Below are 19,353 nucleotides of genomic sequence, written 5' to 3'. Positions count from 1 at the left end.
CCGAGTGAGTCTGGGGGATTCTGGGGGGATTTGTGGGGGTTTTGGGTGTTGAGAGGGATTTGGGGGATTTCGGAGTGGTTTGTTTGGGCATTAGGGGATTTTGTTGGGAGTTTGGGGAGAATTATTGAGGTTTTTGGAGGAGAATTATTGGGTTTTGGGATGGTTGCATGATTATGGGGTGTTTTGTTGATTTGGGGGATTTTGGATTTGGGGTGTTGGGGTTTTGGGGTTTTCTTGGGGGGGAATTTATTGAAATTTTTAAAAATTATTTTAAATTTTGGTGAGTTCCACTGGGATTTTTAGAGATTTTCTGGGGTTTTTGACGGTTTTCTTATTGGTGATTTTGTGGCATTTTAGTGGAATTCTAGGGGGGCTTTGGGGCATTCCCTGGGTGTGGGGACAGGCTCAGAGGCACCAAAATCTCCTTAAAAGCCCCAAAAGTCCTAATAAAACCCACTAAATCCCAATTAAATCTCTCAAAATCCCATTAGAGCACCCTAGAATCCCAATAAAAGCCCAAAAATCTCTTGAAATCCTAATCACCCCAAAGATCCTGATGAAACTCTGCAAATCCCCCAAAAATGTCCCCAAAACCATAAAATCTCCCACAAAATCTCCCCCAAGATCCCAAGAAATCCTGGCAACACTCAAAAAGTCCCACCAAAAATCCCAAAAAACCCCAAATCCCTAGTGAATCCCACTTAATTCCCCCACAATGCCAATAAAATGCTCACAAAGTCTCCTGAAAATCCCAATAAAACCTCCAGAATTTCTGAGAATCCCAAACAATCCTAACAAAATCCCAGTAAACCCCCCAAAATTCAATAAAAGCCACAGAAAAATTAAATAAACCCCCAAACACCCCAGAAAAACTCCCCTTCAAAATTCCAATAAAATCCTCCCAAATCCAAACCTCCAAAATCCACAAAACCAGCCACTCCCAGTCAATCCTGGTATGATTCCAGTTACTCTCAATGAGATCCCAGTGTAACCCAGTATGGACTCAGCTGCTCTCACTGTGATCCCAGTGTGATCCCAGTTGTTCCCAGCATAATTCCAGTTGTTCCCAGTTCCTCCCATTATGATCCCAGTTGCCCCAGGAATAGTCCCAGTCCCTCCCAGCAGGGTCCCAGTGGTGCCCAGTTGCCTCCAGGGTAGATCCAGTTTCCCAAAGCATTGTCCCAGTTGTTCCCAGCATGATCCCAGCGGTTCTCAGTGTGGTTCCAGTCCCCCCAGTATGGTTAGAGACACTCCCAGTATGTTTTGGTAACTCAGAATGATCCCAGTCTTTCCCAGTCGCTCCCAGTTTCCTGTAGCAGAATCCCAGTTTCCATCTGTTGCTCAAAGGGTGGTCCCAGTATGATCCCAGTTGCCCCAGTTGTAGTCTCAGTCCTCTCAGCATGGTTCCAGTACATTCCAGCTGTTCCCAGTGTGCTTCCATCACTCCCCTATGGTTCCAGACACTCCCAGTATGGTCCCAGTTGTTCCCAGTGTGATTCCAGTCCCCCCAGTATGGTTACAGACAATTCCAGTATATCCCAGTTGCCCCCAGCATGTCTGTAGTCATTTCCAGGCACTGCCAGTGGCCCCAGTAAGGTGTCAGTTATCCCAGTATGATCTCCCAGTCATGCCCAGTATATCCCAGTTGCCTCCAGCAGGCATCCAGTCCTTCCCAATTCCTCCAGTTTGCTTGCAGCATCATCCCAGTTTCTCTCAGCTGCTCCCAGTAGCCCAAAGTGTGATCCCAGTTGCTCCCTTTCAGCCCCAGTATGATCCCAGTAAGCTCCAGTTTGATCCCAGTCACATGCCAACCTTCCTAGTGTGGTCCCAGTATAATCCCAGTTGCTTCCAATCTCTCCCAGTATGGTTCCAGCTGCCTCCAGCATGGTTCCAGTTGCTTCCTAGATCAACCCGGTCAGTCCCAGTTTGACGCCATTTGCTTCCAGCTTGCTCCCAGTTGCTCCCAGTCAGGCCCAGTATGGGGGATGATGTGCAGGGTGTGTTCCCAGTTGCTCTCAGATACTCCCAGTATTAGTCCAGTCCCTCCCAGTATGATCCAAAGATGATCCCAGTGTGCTCCCAGTCCCTGCCAGTATGAACCAGTTGTGCTCCACATGGTTCCAGTTGCTCTCTTTCACCCTCACTTTTATTTCAGTCACTCCCAGTATGTCCCAGTGCGGCCCAGTTCCATCCAGCATGTTCCAAATCACTCCCAGTCGCTCCCATCTGGGTTTTTGGGGGGATATTTGGAGAATGCAGAAGTCCAAGGCTGAGCGGAAAAGGCCCCTTGGGGGGACATCGGGGGGTGCCGGTGGCGGCTGCCGGCAGGGGCAGCCTGGAGGAGCAGAGCCCTGTGTGCCCCAGGAGCCCAAAGTGGGGAGCCCAGAGAGGGGGGAGCGCCGCCATAGGCGGGAGCCTCAAGAGCCTGGAGAGGGGCAGGGGGGACTCCTTGGAGCCGCTGCAGCCCCGAGCAGAGAATGAGGGGAGAAGGGAGCCCGGGAGCCCAAACAGCCCCAGCATCCCGAAATGGGGAGAGAGAAAAAGGGGGAGCTTTTGGCATTGCTGGGACTGTCAGCAGGCTGGGCATGGTGGGCACCAAGGAGAAGGGGGACCCCCAGTCCAAGCATGACCACAGAAGCTGGGACAGGGGGGAACCCCTGAACACCAAAGGGGAGGGTGCAGGTTTGGGGAACTCCTGGGAGGCTTTTCCAGGGCTGAATCTTGGTGTTTGGGAGGTTTTTCTGGAGCCATGAGGGCCGCTGACTTGTAGAGATGGACTTGGGCAGAGGGATCTTCAAACTCAACGTGCTCATCCCTCATTTTCCCCAAACCAGGATTTCCCATTCCTGACCCCTGGGAGGCTGCGAGGAAGAGGAAGATGCCTGAGGACACTGAGGCAGGTGAGGAGGAAGTCAGTGCCCCTTTCCCCTCTGTGCTGCTCCATCTCCCAGCCCAGCATGGCCCCCGGCTGCAGCTCAGCCCTGGGGGGATCTCCTTGCCCTTGCTTGTGGCACGGAGGCAACTCCCATCCTGTCCTTGTCCTTCTTCCCCCAGAGCAGGAGCTGAGCATGGAGAGCAGAGAGGACAAATGCCCATGGCAGATCCTCGTGGAAGAGGCCATTTTGAGCGGCTCTATTGCACAGGAAGCCAATGGGGAGGAAAAGCCCCGGAGATGCCGCACGAGGAGGGGCTGCAAACGCAGTTGGCGGGGATCTTAGGGGGAAAGAGCCAGCCTGGGCCGGGAAGGCGGCTGGAGATGGAGCCAGAGCTCGGAGCTGGTGCTCCATGAGCAGCTCCATGATGGGGAGAAGCCCCACACATGTGGGGAGTGTGGGAAGAGTTTCAGGTGGAATTCTGAGCTGATCAAGCACCAGAGGATCCAACTGGGGAACGGCCCTACAAGTGTGGGGAGTGTGGGAAGAGCTTCAGCTGTAGTTCCAACCTTTTTAAGTACCAGAGGACCCACACTGGGCAACGGCCCTATGAGTGTGATCAATGCAAGAAAAGGTTTCAGACCAGCTCTGAGCTCCTCCTGCACCAGCGCACGCACACAGAGGAGAGGCCCTTCTGCTGCCCCGACTGCGGGCAGGGTTTCAGGCGGAACAACCATCTTGTCAGGCACCGACAAATCCATACTGGGGACAGGCCCCATGAGTATGAGGAGTGTGGGAAGAGCTTCAGGAGGAGCACCAACCTGATCAACCACCAGCACATCCACACTGGGGAGAGGCCCCATGAGTGTGAGGAGTGTGGGAAGAGCTTCAGCCAGAGGTCCACTGTCGCCGACCGACACGAAAGGACACAGGCACACACCGCTTTCAGGTGAAAGGAAAAAGGGAAGTTTTATTCTCTGACTCCACTATTTATAGTTTTACAAGGGTGAGAGTGGATTGGAAGGTGACAGTGACACCTCTGCAATGCCACAGGTCAAACCGACAGTCCATCAAATCTCTCCTCCTCCAAAAGGAATGAAAAACAATGAGTTGTTTACAGAAAAAGTGTGTGGGAAAGTTCACTACAAGAATGTCAACATCAGAAGGCTTAGAAAATCCTAGAAAACCAGGGCGACATCTCACCCTTTTCCGTTTAAAAAAGAAAAAAGGAAAAAATGAACAATGTGAAAAGGAAAAATATGAACAACGTTCAGTGTCCACTTGCAGAGGAATCATCAGAGTGATCACTCTCAGCGTCTACATCCGAATCATCACTCAATGATTCCCCCGCTTGAAGCCTTTCAGGTTGGTCACAGTTTCCATCTTGCTCATCAGCTGGATTCTGTCTCTGCGGTCGCAGATCAGGGCGAACACATTTGGAAGGTACCCAGCGTACCCCAGTATCTGTGGACACGCAAGCATACCCGCGCCCCAAAGCGATAAGGTCATAGGGGCCTTCCCACTGTTTGGTGACTAAATTCGGCACCCGAACCTTCGCTCGAGGCTGATGTGCCTCATCTGCCGCCTGCAATGAGAGATGGTGATTCAAAATGATAGGGTTGAGTTCTGTGGCACAGTGAGATGATTGATTGTACACAAAGCTTTTGCCAACCGATTGTGTGGGGTTTCACCCTGCATTCCCCGTTTTTGTTTTTGAAGAACCTGCTTCAGAGTACCATGAGCATGTTCTACAATAGCTTGACCAGTCGGAGAATGAGGGATCCCAAACTTGTGCGAGACACCCCACAACTGCAGGAACTGCCGCACCTTTTGCAATGCGTAAGCAGGACCATTGTCGGTTTTCACAGCAGAAGGTATGCCCAGAATGGCAAAAGCCTGCCTCCAGTGGGCAAGGACATCACGGGCCATCTCCCTCGTGTGAGCAGAAGCCCACATCGCAGAGGAGAACGTGTCCACAGTGACATGCACATACTTGAGCCGGCCAAACTCGGCAACCTGGGTGACATCGGTCTGCCAAAGCTCCAAGGCCCTAAGGCCTCTGGGGTTTACCCCTGCTGGCAGAGGCGGAGCAAGTGCATGGCAGTCATCACATGACTCGACAGTGTCACAAGCCTCAGTTGGCGTCAGCTGAAACTGCTTCTGCAGGGTATGTGCATTTTGGTGGAAAATCCCATGCGATGCCTTGGCCTGTGCGAGTGTATCAGGCTGAGGCGCTACCCACGCTGGGTTAGCCAACTTGTCAGCCCTCACGTTACCTTCCACTATAAAACCTGACAAATTGGTGTGACTCCTCACATGGAGAATATAGAATGGATGAACCTGGGCCTGAATGGCACACCACAAGCTCTTCAGTAAATGAAACAAGGCAGGATTACTGACTTCCTTCAAAACCGAATGACCCAACCGCTGTGTGATATTGGCCACATAGGCGGAATCCGTGACCAAGTTGAAAGGTTCCTGGGAAAATTTCTCAAATGCCATGACAGCAGCCCGCAGTTCAACCAATTGGGCTCATGACCATCCTCATGACCATCCAGAACCTGCAACTCAGATCCATCCCTCCAGGTAACAATGGCCTTTCCTGTTTTCCCTGAACCGTCAGTGAAGACGGTGGGTCCTTGCACGGGTTCCTGACTATTTTTGGGCTGCAAAGGGATTTGTGTGAATTTTGCCATATGCAGTAGCCTATGACTGGGCAGATGATAAGTGATCTGCCCTGAAAAATTTTCCAGAGCACTCTGCAGGGACACAAAGTCGGCAAAGCTCCAGTCAAATCCTCCTGCTGTACCTGGAGTATGATCTTTGCAGGATCCGCACCCATCAATTGCAAACACCATCGCGGGCATTTGATTATCAAGCGAGCAATCAGCTCAAACAATGCAGTTGCCGTCATCTGTGGCTGATGGGGCAGGAAAACCCATTCCAAGATGAGCAAGGAATCGAAACATTTGTCACTCCATTGGCCAATGACGCTCGTGGGATGCGAATCTGGAGTGGTGATGAACACAGTGACATCAACGGAGGGATCAATGCGATGAACTTGGCAAGCCGAAACAGCTTGCTGAACCACCTCCAGCGCCTTAAGCGCGTCCATGGTCAATGTGCGAGGTGACTTTAGATCAGAGTCCCCTTTCAACAAATCAAACAGAGGAGACAGCTGTGCATCGGTTAGTCCCAAGTACGGACATAACCAAGTGATGACACCTACCAATTTCTGAGCATCATTCAGTGTCTTCACAGAATGCACGAATTGCACTTCCTGGTGACGCACCATCTGTTCCAGAATTTTGACCCCCAAATACTTCCAAGGCAGTTGAACCTTTTCTGGAGCCACCTGCAAACCATGAGAATGCAAAACATTGAGTAACCGCAGCTGAATCCTCAGCAGCTAATCCTGGGTTGACGTGGCCACCAAAATGTCGTCCATATAATGGTACAGAAGCGTATCAGGAAACTGCTTGCCAACTCCAGACAAGACACGGGCCACATACCACTGGCATGTAGCCAGAGAATTGCGCATGTCCTGGGGCAAAGTTTTCCATTGATATCTCTGTGCGGGCTCAGCCTTGTTAATTGCTGGCATTGAGAAGGCAAATTTCAGTCTGTCATTGGGATGCAAAGGAATCGAAAAGAAACAATCCTTCAGATCCACAATGAGGACCGGCCAGCCTGCAGGAAGCATGGTAGGCGATGGCATGCCCACCTGCAATGTTCCCATGCTTTCCATCACAGCATTGACCTTTCAGAGGTCTTGCAACAACCTCCATTTCCCAGATTTTTTTCTTGATGCAGAAGACAGGAGTGTTCCAGGGACTGGTAGAAGGCTCCAGATGATCCTGGTCCAACTGTTCCTGCACCAGATTCCAAAGGGCCACCAATTTATCTTGAGGGAGGGGCCACTGGTTCTCCCAGACAGATTTGTCCATCAGCCACCGTATAGGGGGCATAGGACACTCTGCACCCTTCATCACAGTGGCCCCCATCAAAAACCTGTCCCAATGTGCACCCTCCAGTGCAGACAGAACCTCCCTCCCCCAGAGGTTGGCGGAAGTAACATGAGGCCTAACCCAGGCTGTCTGTCCCTCCATGTTTGCAACCAGCACGGGCCGCTGGCTCATGTAACATTGTGCCATTCCTCCCAGGCCTGCGACAGGCATCTCCACCAGATTCAGGGGTCACTCCGGGGGCCAGGCAGCAAGGGAGAGAACCGTGACGTCAGCACCACTGCCAAGAAGCCTGCAGAGGCAGATCTCTGTCGGCATCACACCAGGAAGGGACGGGGTACACAGCATCTCGGAACATTCATTGGTCAGGACAGCAATCCAATGAAGTTGAGGCCGCCCAGTGGATCCAAAGCCACCAGCTCCACACGACCGGTCAGCTGTCCTGCGAACAGAAGACTTAAAAGGCACAAGTTGAGAAAGTCACGTCCCTTTTGTGGGATCGTGATGGGAGGGGGTGGGTGTGGAGACCTTGGCACAAATCTGCCCTGTGAAATCTGCACCAATGAGCCCCAGGGGCACAATGATGCCCTGAAGGGTGGCACTGGACCTCCTCATAAGGAGAGCCCTCATGCCCCCACCCAAGGGATCCAAGGCATCCAGGGCAACCTTGTGTATTTAACAAGATTCTAAAACAACTGTTGCTGTGGTGCAGACATCAACACCTGCTGATCCACAGGTGCTGGCTGCAAGCCGGGCAAGCAAACCTCCATCGGCTCCAGGGCCTGGAGAGAATCTTGTGTCTGGGCATGTCTTTCCTTTGCGCTCTGCTCCTCATTTCCCGAGCCCAGCAAAGCTTGGCCATTAGCATGAACAGTCACCTTACAGACATTTGCAGTATGGTTCAGCCTTCCACACCGACCACACAAGAACATGGGAATTTTGACTTTCTGTGCTTTCTTCCCGTTTCTTGCTGGCCTGAGCATTCCCCTGCTGTGGTCGCCTGCCCTGAGGCACTGCCTAGACCAGTTGCACAGCAGTAGCCAAGGCAGCCGTCTTCTGAACTGAGGAGCCTTTGTTTGCACAGGCCTCTGCCATGTAGGAGACAGTAGGCTCACCAGGAAGAGCCTCTATGATTCTCTTACAATTGTCATTGCAGTTACTTCTCACAAGGTTTGCAATCACAAGTCTCCTGGCCACAGGATCTGCCAATTGCCTCTCCACAGAGGCAGTCAGCATCCCTGAAAATTTCATGAAAGGCTCACCAGCCCCCTGGACAACGGTTGCAAATGGCTGCTTTGGAGCAGTCATTTCCAGGGTCCAAACCATTGCTGCAATGCCGATTGTCTGGAACTGGTCAAGAACGAGGGGATCAAAGCCAGCTTGCCCCAAAGGATCAGCATGATTTCCTGTGCCCAACAGCATGTCAGTGCCAATCACACACCTGGGACCCTGCAGTCCCAGCGTAGCATTCTGCTCCTCTGCACTGGCTGCCAAACGCGCCCACTTGGTCTCACTGGAGTGGGGCCTGACGGAACGCCGACCACCGCCCCACCCCCGGCAGCTTCCATTGCCTGCACCTGCCCGACACACTGTGCAGACTCAGAGACGGGTGAAGCTGCCCCCCTTGTCGAAGAGCCCAACTCGGAGGCAGGTGAACCCGCTCCCGCCGTGCCCAGTGGGAATGTCATGGAATCACCGCAATTCAGACAAGGAGTTGACATCGAATCAGACTCAGTCGGAGGCGGAGGCTGATCCAGAGGCTCCCCGCCGCCCCTAAGCACCAGAAATGCACAAAGAGAGGGCGGGGGCAGGGGTGGGTCCCCCCCACCCCACCCCACCCCACCCCACCCCACCCCCCACATGACACAGGGCAGAGTGGGGACGGCCGAGCCGATTCCACAGAGCCCCCACAAGCCCGTGGGTCTCTGCGCCCTGGACTCAGGCCCAGCTGGCTGGGACCCCAATCCACCCCGGGAGAAACAAACGTCACCCTCCAAGATGGACCCGTCCCCCAGCTCACCGTCCTGGGATGGGTGGAAAGGTCCTGCATCACACAGAAACTCAAACTCCCCTTTGTCCACCTCCAAGATGGAAAGGTCCCTGTGGAAATTCTGAGAGCTACAAAAACCAGTCCCCCACCAAATATCGTCAAACTTTCTCCACTGCACCAGCAATGAACCCACATTTACAGAGCAATCATCAAGCAGGGTGTCCATGAGATGGTCTCCCACAAGAGACCTCACCTCCCTGGAGAACACCTCCGCAGGGTTTGAAGAAAACCCTTGTCTGGCCCACAAAAAAATTTTTTCAAAATCACTCTAGAAAACAGAAACTTGTTTCCACTCCAGGAGATTCCTCCAGAGGTCCAAAACTAGAGAATCCTCCACAAAACCCACACAGGCTGCCATCACTACAAGAGCAGCAGGCAAAGCACCAAACTGGGAGGGGGCTAAACGACGCAACCTCACCGGCAGTGCGGACTCTGTGCCTCGGCCTAGGCTGCAGTTCACGGCGGCGGTCACCAGATGTCGCTAAAGCACACAAAAGAACACAAGCGCACACCGCTGCTCTCAAGGTGAAGAAAAAAGGAAAGTTTATTTTCTGACTCCAACATTTATAGTTTTCCAAAAGTGACAGTGGATTGGAGGGTGACAGTGCAACCTCTCCAATGACGCTGGACAAACCAACCATCAACTTTCTCCTCCTCCATAAAGGAATGCAAAACAAGGGGGTATTAACAGAAAGTGTGTGAGAAAGTTCACTACAAGAATGTCAACATCTAAAGGCTTAGAAAATCTTAAAAAAACAGGGTGACACCCCCTCTCTGCTACCCCCACCCACGGGTGTTCTTGTTGGGCTGACTGCCCCAGCCCCAGCCCCAGTTCTGTGCAGAGTGGTGGGCAAAGGCTGCCACCACAGCTGGAAGCTGGCTCCCCACTCAGCCCTGCTCAAAAGAAACTCAGCTGAAGACTCAGTGCCATGCAGGGCAGCAAAAGGGAGAATCCCTGCTGCCACACCCAGCTTGAGTTCATCCCCGCCCGGCACGGCCCGGCTTCTGCCGCTGCCTCCGCTCACTCACCAGCTCGCCCCAGTGCCTGACGCGCTTCCGTGGCGCCCTTTTGATGGCCACCTGCAAGCCAAGGGCAGCAACGGGCTCAGCTCGCCGCCTGCCCTGCCCAGCCCCATCCTCTGCCCTCCTCCTTCTGCGCCCGCCGCCGGCTGCACTGTTCACGGAGCTGCCATCCGAGAGCCGCGTGGCTGCGAAGACGCTGCCGAAGCCACCGCGCCCCAGCAGCGAACCCAGCCGGTACCGCTTCTGCAGGGCCTCCTGCGCCTTCCCTGCGGGTGGGACGCGGCTGTCAGCGCTCGGCCCGGGGCCAGCAACGGCCCCCAAGCACCCCTCAATGCCCCGGGCTGGCCATGCCCAGGCGTTCGCTCTGTGGAACGCAGCACGGGAGGCTCGGGGCCGGCGGCCGCGCTGCCGAGCGGCGGAGCTCGGGCCGGGGAAGCCGCAGCGGAGGCGGCGGGAGCGGCCGCACAGCGTGTGTGCTCCGTGGGCCCCGGGAGGAGCCGGGGCCGGGGCCGGGCTCGGGCCGGGCGGAGCCGAAGGGTGGCGATGCCGCCCCGGCCCCAGGCACTGATGCCCGCCCGGCAGCGCCACCGCCAGTACGGCCAGAGCCGGGCGGAGGCGAGACCGCGGCGGGACGGCCGGGGCCGGGCTCGGGGCGGCCCCGCCCGGGGCCGGGGGCGGGCCGGGGGCATGGCCCGACCCGGCAGGGGAGAGGGAGAGACTGGGAGAGGAGGGGACACCGGGAAAGGGAGACCGGGAGAGGGTGCGGGACTGCGCAAGAGGGAGAGGAGAAGGGAGAGGGAGTTGACAAAATCGCTTCTTTTGCTGTTTTCGCTGCTGCTGCTGCTGCAATTGTATCTCTGGGGCCGTTTGTCCCCGTGTCTGTCCATTGCCTGCTTGCCCCCGCGCCGAGCCCCACGCTCCCCGGGGGCAGCCCCTGAGCCTGTCCAAACATGGGAACTTTGCCGTGTTCTGGACTCTGGACAGTGGCACAGGAATCCCCTCGGTCACTGCGATGCATTGTCCCTGCTGAGGGTCAAACACTATTGGAGCCTGTTCCCTGAATGCAGAATTTGTACCTGACCCAAGCACTGCATTTACCTCTCCAGTATTGTTTTACAAAAAAAAAAAATAAAAGAAGCAGGGGAAGGCAAACTGTGTATAGCTCATGGTATTTTGACAGTGTCTAAAACATGCCAAGTCATGGATCTTAGAGGTGAGATCCATTTGGAATTAATGGGATGGAGAAGTAGTGCAAAGAGGAGCATGAAAATAAATAGAGTAAAACATCTTTGTTTCTTTCTGTTTTCATTTCATTTCCTAAAAACTGTTTCAGTTCTTCCAGAATCTTGTCTACAGTCCTGTTTACTCTTTCCAAGAACCTTTCCTGGAGAACGAGGTGCAGCTCCTGTCACAGATGTGCCACCAACTGCAGCTTCTCTTGGCTTTCCACACCACGTGTGCAGAACGACTCTTGCAGCAAAGCAGGACAAATGTTGGAAGAACTTTACAGTTTGTTCTTTCTTTTCCTTGTGGGCTCAGCATTTGTGCCATTGGTAAGGTTTTAATTGTTACTGTTCTACCCTAAGAAAACATGATGGGCTACCAGGAATTGTTAGGGAATGCAAGCCTGACTGAATGCAGAGAAAGAATCTCCAGAGTCTGCAGCCAGAAATGGAGAGCTGTGGGATAATCATTCCAACACCCCCATGGACATCTTGAAAGTGATCTAGAACATGAAAATGGGTTGACAGAGGGAATTTGTTTCAGTGTTCAGTTCAGATGTTTCTACATCTCCTGCATTGATATAAATAAAGAGTTACAGTCAATTCATAAAAGGCACCAGAACAAGCTGGACCTCTGAGGAGATGACTGAAAGAATGTGAAAAGGAGAAATGCAGGGAATGACTTAGTGAGCTTTGCCCGTACAAAGGATCATTTTTCCTAATAATTTCCAATCCATTTCCTCTGCTTTTGTCCTTCCTAACAAGTCCATTTTCATCCCAGATTCCACATGAAATGGGAACTCTGAGCTTGTGGAAGTGCCTGAAAGATGACCTGTTCCTGTGCAGAGACACTGAGGCTGAAGCAGGAGCCTGAAGCCTCTCTGGGGCAGCCTCCTCTGAGCTGGAATTTGTGCCGTGCTGGGAGAGGAGGAGGAGGGGGAGAGTGCTGGCGCTGTGTGGCAGGAGCAGGATGTTTGGGCCGCAGGACATTCCGTCTGCGCCACTGCCCCGCAATGGGCGGCCGTGCCCGGGGCTCTGGGCCTGGCCCCGCGTGCGCTGAGCTCCCGACACTGCGGGAGCTCCCTGGGCTGGGCTCAGGTTCCCGCTGGGACTGGGCAGCAGGCTGGGCTCCAGCTGGGAACAGCAGCAGCTGGAAATACCTCTGCGCATCTCCATTTGCTGCTGCTGCTTGGGAGAAACAATGGAGGGAGTCAAGAAGGTCTGGTTTCTCTTTCTCCTGGTAGAATTTTCATTTGATTTGACACTCGAGAGGCAATTTCTGTGATGGCCTCTGTCAGTTGATTCTATTTCAGCAGCAGCAGCAACAGGGCTGTGTTTGAGCACTGCAAATGTGGCCTGTGTGGCTGCTTTAATTCTCCTTGACTTTGTGCTCAGGGACTTGAGAGCATTTCAAGATCTGCTAACCATGATGCCTGTGACCAAAAGCCTGAGTTCACCTGTTGCCAGCCGGGGGCTATGTACAAATCACCAACAGGACGGGACTGCTAAGGAACGTGTCTCGAGCTGTTTATTTTCCAGCATCAGTCTCATTACATGGTTATGACTATGGGAAGATGCCAGCAGCTTGTGTCCTCAGCAGCAGACGAAGAACACAATGTTACAACTTACTTGAAAAGTTTTTTTGCCAATCACACAAAGCAAAAGCATACTGACAGTAGTTCCATCCAACCAGTATAAGCACAGGTACCTTTGGTTAAAACACAGTTTGCTTATTTTGAATACAATACCTGCTTGTGAGCCTTTAAACACAATGCACAGAGCTCAAGCTTAGAACTTCCTAATATCTCGCTAGATATAGTTTTCTGTAGCTTCGGGAGTTATTCTACCAAGCATTAATACACAGACCATTGTTCTATTTGTCCTTACTTTCTACTTCTAATATAACTTTTCTGCTGACAAATCTTATGGCTTCCACTTAGCTCTAAGCACAGTTCTGCTGTCTCTGAGGCCTGCATTTTGTAGCGTTCCCAAAACTCTCTGATTTGAAGGATTCCTAAAATTCGCTGTCACTAAAGCACTATGGGTAATGCTGATCAAAAAAGGCAGTTGCAGTTTTACAGATAAATTTCAAGTGGCAAGCAGAAGAGTGGCAAGAGCAGCCAGGATCTCCTATTCCCAAGGGCAAAGGCACCAGCAGCCTCCTGCTGTCACCTCAGGGTGAGTAAAACAGTGCTGAAAACAGCTCTGGAATCCGATCCTTTCTTCCTCTGAGGGCTTGCTCAGGACAGCACAGGCGGGCCCTGAGCAGTCAGGGCTGTGTGGGGGTGCTGGTTGCTCTGCTCCAGAATTGAGCTGGAAAAAGCCCTTGGGAGCCGAGGCAGGAGCAGGCGGGAAGGGGCTGGCGCTGCTGCTGCTCCTGGCCGGGAGCCCCGGCTGGGCCGGGCCGGCGCCCCCTGCGCTGCAGCTGCTGCTGCTGCCAGAGCCGAGCGGGACTCGGGGACAGGGAACGGACACGGGGGGACAGCAAAGGCCTGGCATCTGCAGGGATGGTGGCGCTGGGGCCGGGGCCAGCACAGAGCTTCAGCCCGCAGTTAACCCCGAGGGAAACGCTGGGGAAAGGCTCCATTTCAGCCTTTCTGCACTCGTGGCTGTGAAGGGACTGAAATGAAAGGAGAACAAGCAGGGCCTGAGCCCTTCTCTTTTGGGAGGAGCCCCAGGCCTGGGGCTGTGAGGGGCCATGAGGGGCTGAGAGGGGCCATGAGGGGTCATAAGGAGTTTTTAGGGGCCATGAGATTCTCTGAGGGGCCATGAAGGGCTGTTACGGACCTTGAGGGGGAGAAGGCTCTCTGAGAGGCTGTGGGAGACCAGGCACCTCATGGAACCAAGGGTCACTTATGACACTGTGGAACCAAGGAGAGTTGTTTGCAGTATGGAAACTTATGGAGTCAAAAGTCCATTGAGACATTATGACACTTCAGGACCCACTGGAACCAAGCGGCCACTGTGACACTGCAGGGCCTTGTTTAACCAAGGGCTCATTGTAGCACGGCAGCGCCTCATGGAATCAAGGAGATCGCACTGGGGGTCCATGAGATCACGGGGACATTCTGACTCTGTGGAACAAAAGAGACCATTGTGACACTACAGGGCTTGGTGGAACCAAGAACTCATGTAACAGCAAGGAGCCCAATGGAATCAAGTGGCCATTCCATACTTCAGGACTTCGTGGAGCCAAGGTGCCCTTGTGACACTGCAGGGCCTCATGGAATACGGGAGACCATTATGGCGCTTTGAGGCCTTGTTGAGTCTATGGGCTCTGCAGGGCTTTGTGGAACCAAGGAGCTCTTTGTGACACTGCAGGGCCTCATGGAAACAATGAGACCATTCTGACACTCTGAGTCCCCATGGCACCAAGGGGCCTGTGTGCCACAGCCATGCCCTGAGGAACCAAGGGTCCATTGTGATCCTGGGGAGCCAAATAGAACCAAGGAACCATTGTGCCATTGTGCTATTCCATGGAAGGAAATAAACCATTTTGACACTGTAAGGCCTCATGGAAGCAAGGGGCCATTGTGCCACTGCAGAGGCAAGGCAACAATTGTGGTATTGCTGAGCCTTATGGAAACAAAGATCTGTTGTGACACTATGGGGCCTCATGGAACTGAGGGGTAATTGTGATGCTGCAGGGCTCCAGGGATCCAAAAACATGGAAAAGTTCTGGTTGGCTTGGCCTCACTGGTCCAGCTGACCTTGGAATGTTGAGGGTATCTTCTCATCTGGCCCTGAAGCCCTGGAGTTCTGTGCTTTCCTCCCTGTGGGAAAGAACACTCCTTATCCAGGGGTTCATGGATGAAATTGGGATTCTACCTCCATATTTGATTATATCCAAAGATTGTCCCACATGAAACCATCCAGAACAGGCAACTCTGGGTGGCCTTGTCATCTTAGGGGCCACCTCTCATCTGCCTTCAAAACGTTGAGTGGCCAAGCTCTTCTTTCCATGGAAAAAACATCTTTCAAGTCCAGATGTCCATAGCCAAAACTGGGAATCTGCCTCAAAAATGCTTTATATCCCAGGACAGCTCCCAGACAAAAGCTGCCAGGACTGTCCAGGTTCCCTTGGCTTCCTGAGGGCCAGCTCTCACCTGCCTGTGAAACACTGGGGCCCTGTACTTTCCTTCCTATGGAAAAGAACTTTCCTTCTTGTCCAGGTGCCCATGGACAAAACTGGAATTTGGCCTCCCAAATTCCCTCTATCCAAGAATTGCTCCCAGACAAATGTTCCCAAAACAAACAGGTCTGGCTGGCCTTGGCCTCCTTGGGGCTGCCTCTAATCACCCTATGAAACACTGGGGCTCTGCCCTTTCCTTCCTGTGGAGAAGAACTGTCATTCTGGTCCAGGCACCCATGGCTGAAATGGAATTCCACCTCCAAAACTCCACAAATACCCAAGGGTTGCTTTCAGACAAAAGCTGCAAGGACAGACAGGTCTGGCTTGCCTTGCCCTCTGGTGACTGCCTCTGATCTGCCTTCAAAACCCTGGGGCTCTGTGGTTTCTTTCCTGTAGAAAATAACAGTCCTTCTTGTCCAGGCACCCATGGCCTCAAGCACATGAGCACTGTACAGGGACAGAGGAGCTCTGTGCTCAGTGGGGTGGAGACTGAGGAGAGCAGAGGAGAGCCCTGGGAGGGACTGAAGGGTGGTTTCAGAGATGGTGGATTCTTTTGACACAGTAGACAACAGCCTGAAAAAGGAAAACATCAATGCCAAGGGCAGCTGGGGAGGCCCAGATTAGGAACAGAGAAAGAAAGTTTGCTACCAGGGCAGGGCTGTGGTCCACCACATTCCCCAGAAGGAGTCTGGTCAGCACAAGGCTCTGTGTGGGCAGGCGGAGGCAGGCAGGAGGTGGAGCTGTCAGCAAAGGAAGGGCCCAGCCAGGTGGGGCAGCCAGGGGATGAGTTTTACAACATGGCTTATGTGGTCCAAGACCTGTTCCACATTGCCAAAAGATGGCTGCATCCTTGGGAGATATTATTTAGCCAACACCCCTGTCAATCACTGTAGCACAAGGTGACCAGGAGAGATTCACATCAGACCTCTGTCAGTAGTTTGGTTCCACTGAAGGACAAAAGTTTATTCTGTATTATCTTCCTTTTGAAAGTAAGAGGAGTGATATTGGAGTCTTCTGTAGTAGGGGACATGGTATACCATATTGAACATGTGGACCATGGTGAAAGATGTTAAATAAATAAATAAATAAAATACATTAAATTAAAAAAATACATTTATAAATGCATAAATACAAACATTCCCAGATGTTCCAGGAGTGCCTCAGCCTCATGGTATGGGATGAGAATGTATCACCATGAGTCAGCAGAGTGGCATGCCAGATGGCTTTGCAGAATGGCTGGTATTACTGCCTAGTGCCACAGGGTTAATATTGGAGTGCCAGGAAGCAGCATTTTTGAATTTCACTAGACTTAATATGGAATGTTAGGGGAAGAACCAAAGAAGGAAAAGGGAGGGATCGAGGTGGTTTGGAGACAAATAGACATAGGAAAATATAATAATAAAATAAGTGGTGTCAGTCATGCTGTCAGATGCTGACAAATGCTGATCAGTGTGCTTGTAAGGCCCTGCCTTGCACCTGCTCCCTGCACTGTTCCACAGTACCCTGTTTCCTCAATAGACTATATGTGTATTTTCTGACAGCTCTGCAGAGCCAGTGGGATCTGGTAGAATCCGATGAGAAACCTTTTTGCACTCGTCTGTGTGTATGAACATGTCTGTATGAGGTAGCTGAAAAGTTGAGTGTCTAAAGGCCAGATAAGCGGTGATCCACAGGTTGTTGATAAAGGTACCCTTTATTAAGGTATAACATGACAACTTATCCTTTGGGGCTCAGTAATCTAAAGATTTATAGAATGTCTTATGGATAGGCCTTAGTTACACTTAATCAGCCCTTTTTTCCCTCTAAAAATACAAGTGACATCAGGTTAGTTATAATTTTACACATAAACTTCTTAAAAAAGAAGCACTATAAGGCTGCAGGACAAAGTCACTTCCCAGTTGTCCTCTTCAGTTATGTTTCAAGCTTCCAGAACAATTGTTGCATTGAAAAATGCATGGACTCTTACTTGGCCCCTTCCTAGAGTGCTATGGTCATGAATTCCAATGCCTAAAATGATTCCTAATTATTTTTACCTTTGTATTAGACATTACACACAAAGAAGGAAACCCTTCTATTCAGAAAGGTCAGTTTCATTATAATGAAAACCACCAAAGGATAGTATACGGACTTATGATCCTATATTTTCAGAAAAAAGGGATAAGTATTTATGCTTTGGAGTTCTGTAGCCATCCATGTGGACAATATTCCAATATGCCAAGGCATGTGTCCAAAAGGTACAGGGGAACCTGTTCCCAGAGCCTGCAGGGACAGAGGCGCAGGGCAGGGACACCGTGGGACAGCCTGGGCTGCACAGGGCACAGGGATGGGCAGCAGCTGCAAGACAGCCCTGCCAGAGCCAACTTGGGCAGCACTTTGGCCATGGCTGCTGGGCCTGGGCCTGGGCCTGAGGCAGGAGCAGGAGACAAGTGACCCTTGCAGGCCTGGGGCCTCATTGCCTCCTTGTCCCTGCTCAGCAGCCTGGCAGGGGCCGCCCCATGCTCCTGCCCTTGCCATTGCACATCCCCACATGCCAGTGCCCATCCCAGGAAGAGCCCTGAGCAAGGAGGGAGGGACAGGATCTGCCTGGCCAGGGGCTAGGGCTCAGGCCTTGGCCCTTGGCATTCCTCAAACACATCCAGCTTTGCTCAGCACCAGAGACACCTTTGCCTTGTTTGTCCCCAGCTGTCATCACTGCCTGCAGTGCTCTGCTCTAACTGGAACCTGGGGACACTTTCTCAGTCGTGTCCCTCAGTGGGAGCCATTAAAACTACAAGGAACTTTGGAGTCTAAATTTAAATTTGAGTTCTTGAGAAGTTTTTTGAAGACACTCTCAGGGACTGAGTCTGATGTAAACAACATCAAAGCCCTGAGAGGGTCATTAAAGTTTTCCTAGTCCAGTTATAGAGAAATATTTCAAAGACCTTTTAAGAAATACACATTCCTATTGTAAAGGATGTATTTTTTTACTATTCTCCTTAGAGCAGAGGTGATTGCAGCATTCTGTGATAGATATTGACCCAGGGTCTCTCCTCAGCAGCTCTGGCCTGCTCACAGAAACTGTGCCTGGAGCTCTGACCCAGTGTGGACAACCTTGCTCCACATTGCCCAGCCCCATCCTGTCTGTCCTCACTGCCCTGGGCCCTGCTGTGCTTGCTGAGCTGGCTGCACCCAGCCTCAGAGGGGTTTTCCCTTTTTGTACTTTTTGCAGCCACCTCAAACTGCTGAGTTTCCCCAGTGCAAACAGACACACTGCTCAGGTGTGTGCCAGCCCCAGGTGCCACCAAAGGCACTGCAGAGCTGCCCTGGGCCAGCTGTGAGGGTGGATCATCAGCCCAAGCTGCACTGGGCACTGCAAGGGGCTGTGGCCATGGGCACTGCACTGACCCCACTGCTGGGTTTGGCTGCCACGGCCACCGAGAGAAATGAAACTGTGCTTGGAAACACTGGGGAGGACTGGGACATACTGGGGAACACTGGGAACGCTGTGGGAGACACTGGGACATACTGGGAGTGACACTGGGGGATACTGGGACATACTGGGGACACTAGGAATGTAATGGGTTAAAACTTTAAATTTGTTCATCAAAACTGACGAAGTTGCACCACCTCAATTTGTTTGCTTAAGTAAATTTCCAGACTTAAGAGGATAAGGAAGGTGAAACCAAAAAACAATAGGTTTCACAAACATTTGTTTATCTGTTTAGTAAACTCTTAATATGGGTGGTGGGCTTGCTATGATTGATAGCACAGTATCAGCTTATCTGCTCAGTAAACCTAAGATTCCAGGAACTCAGCAGATTGAGCCTAAAATTCCAGGAATCAGACAAAGGAAAATACCAATCATCATCTTCAGACGTCCGGGGGGTGGACTATGACCGCCTAGACACAAAAGAAGAATACGCAGAGTTCTACACACCAACCTGGAAACAGGACTGTATAAGAACTCCACGAAATATCAGAAGAGTGCGGCAGTGTTAGAGCAGGGACTCTCCTGTCGCCCAGCACGCCCGGGGCGCTGACTTTGCCTATTATCGCTTGCTGTATCTATTAATAAATTTCATTTTATTTGGACTTATTAGTCGGTGAT

General features: G+C 52.1%; 1 pseudogene; it reads right to left on the bottom strand.

Annotated features, from left to right (window-relative positions):
* LOC131092456 (zinc finger protein 850-like) overlaps window positions 1–19,353 on the bottom strand; it is a 603,282-nt pseudogene that overhangs the window by 485,185 nt on the left and 98,744 nt on the right.

This window comes from Melospiza georgiana, chromosome 22, assembly GCF_028018845.1.
Source record: "Melospiza georgiana isolate bMelGeo1 chromosome 22, bMelGeo1.pri, whole genome shotgun sequence".
In the NCBI taxonomy this organism is placed as follows: domain Eukaryota; kingdom Metazoa; phylum Chordata; class Aves; order Passeriformes; family Passerellidae; genus Melospiza; species Melospiza georgiana.
This window is presented reverse-complemented; position numbering and strand designations above follow the sequence as displayed.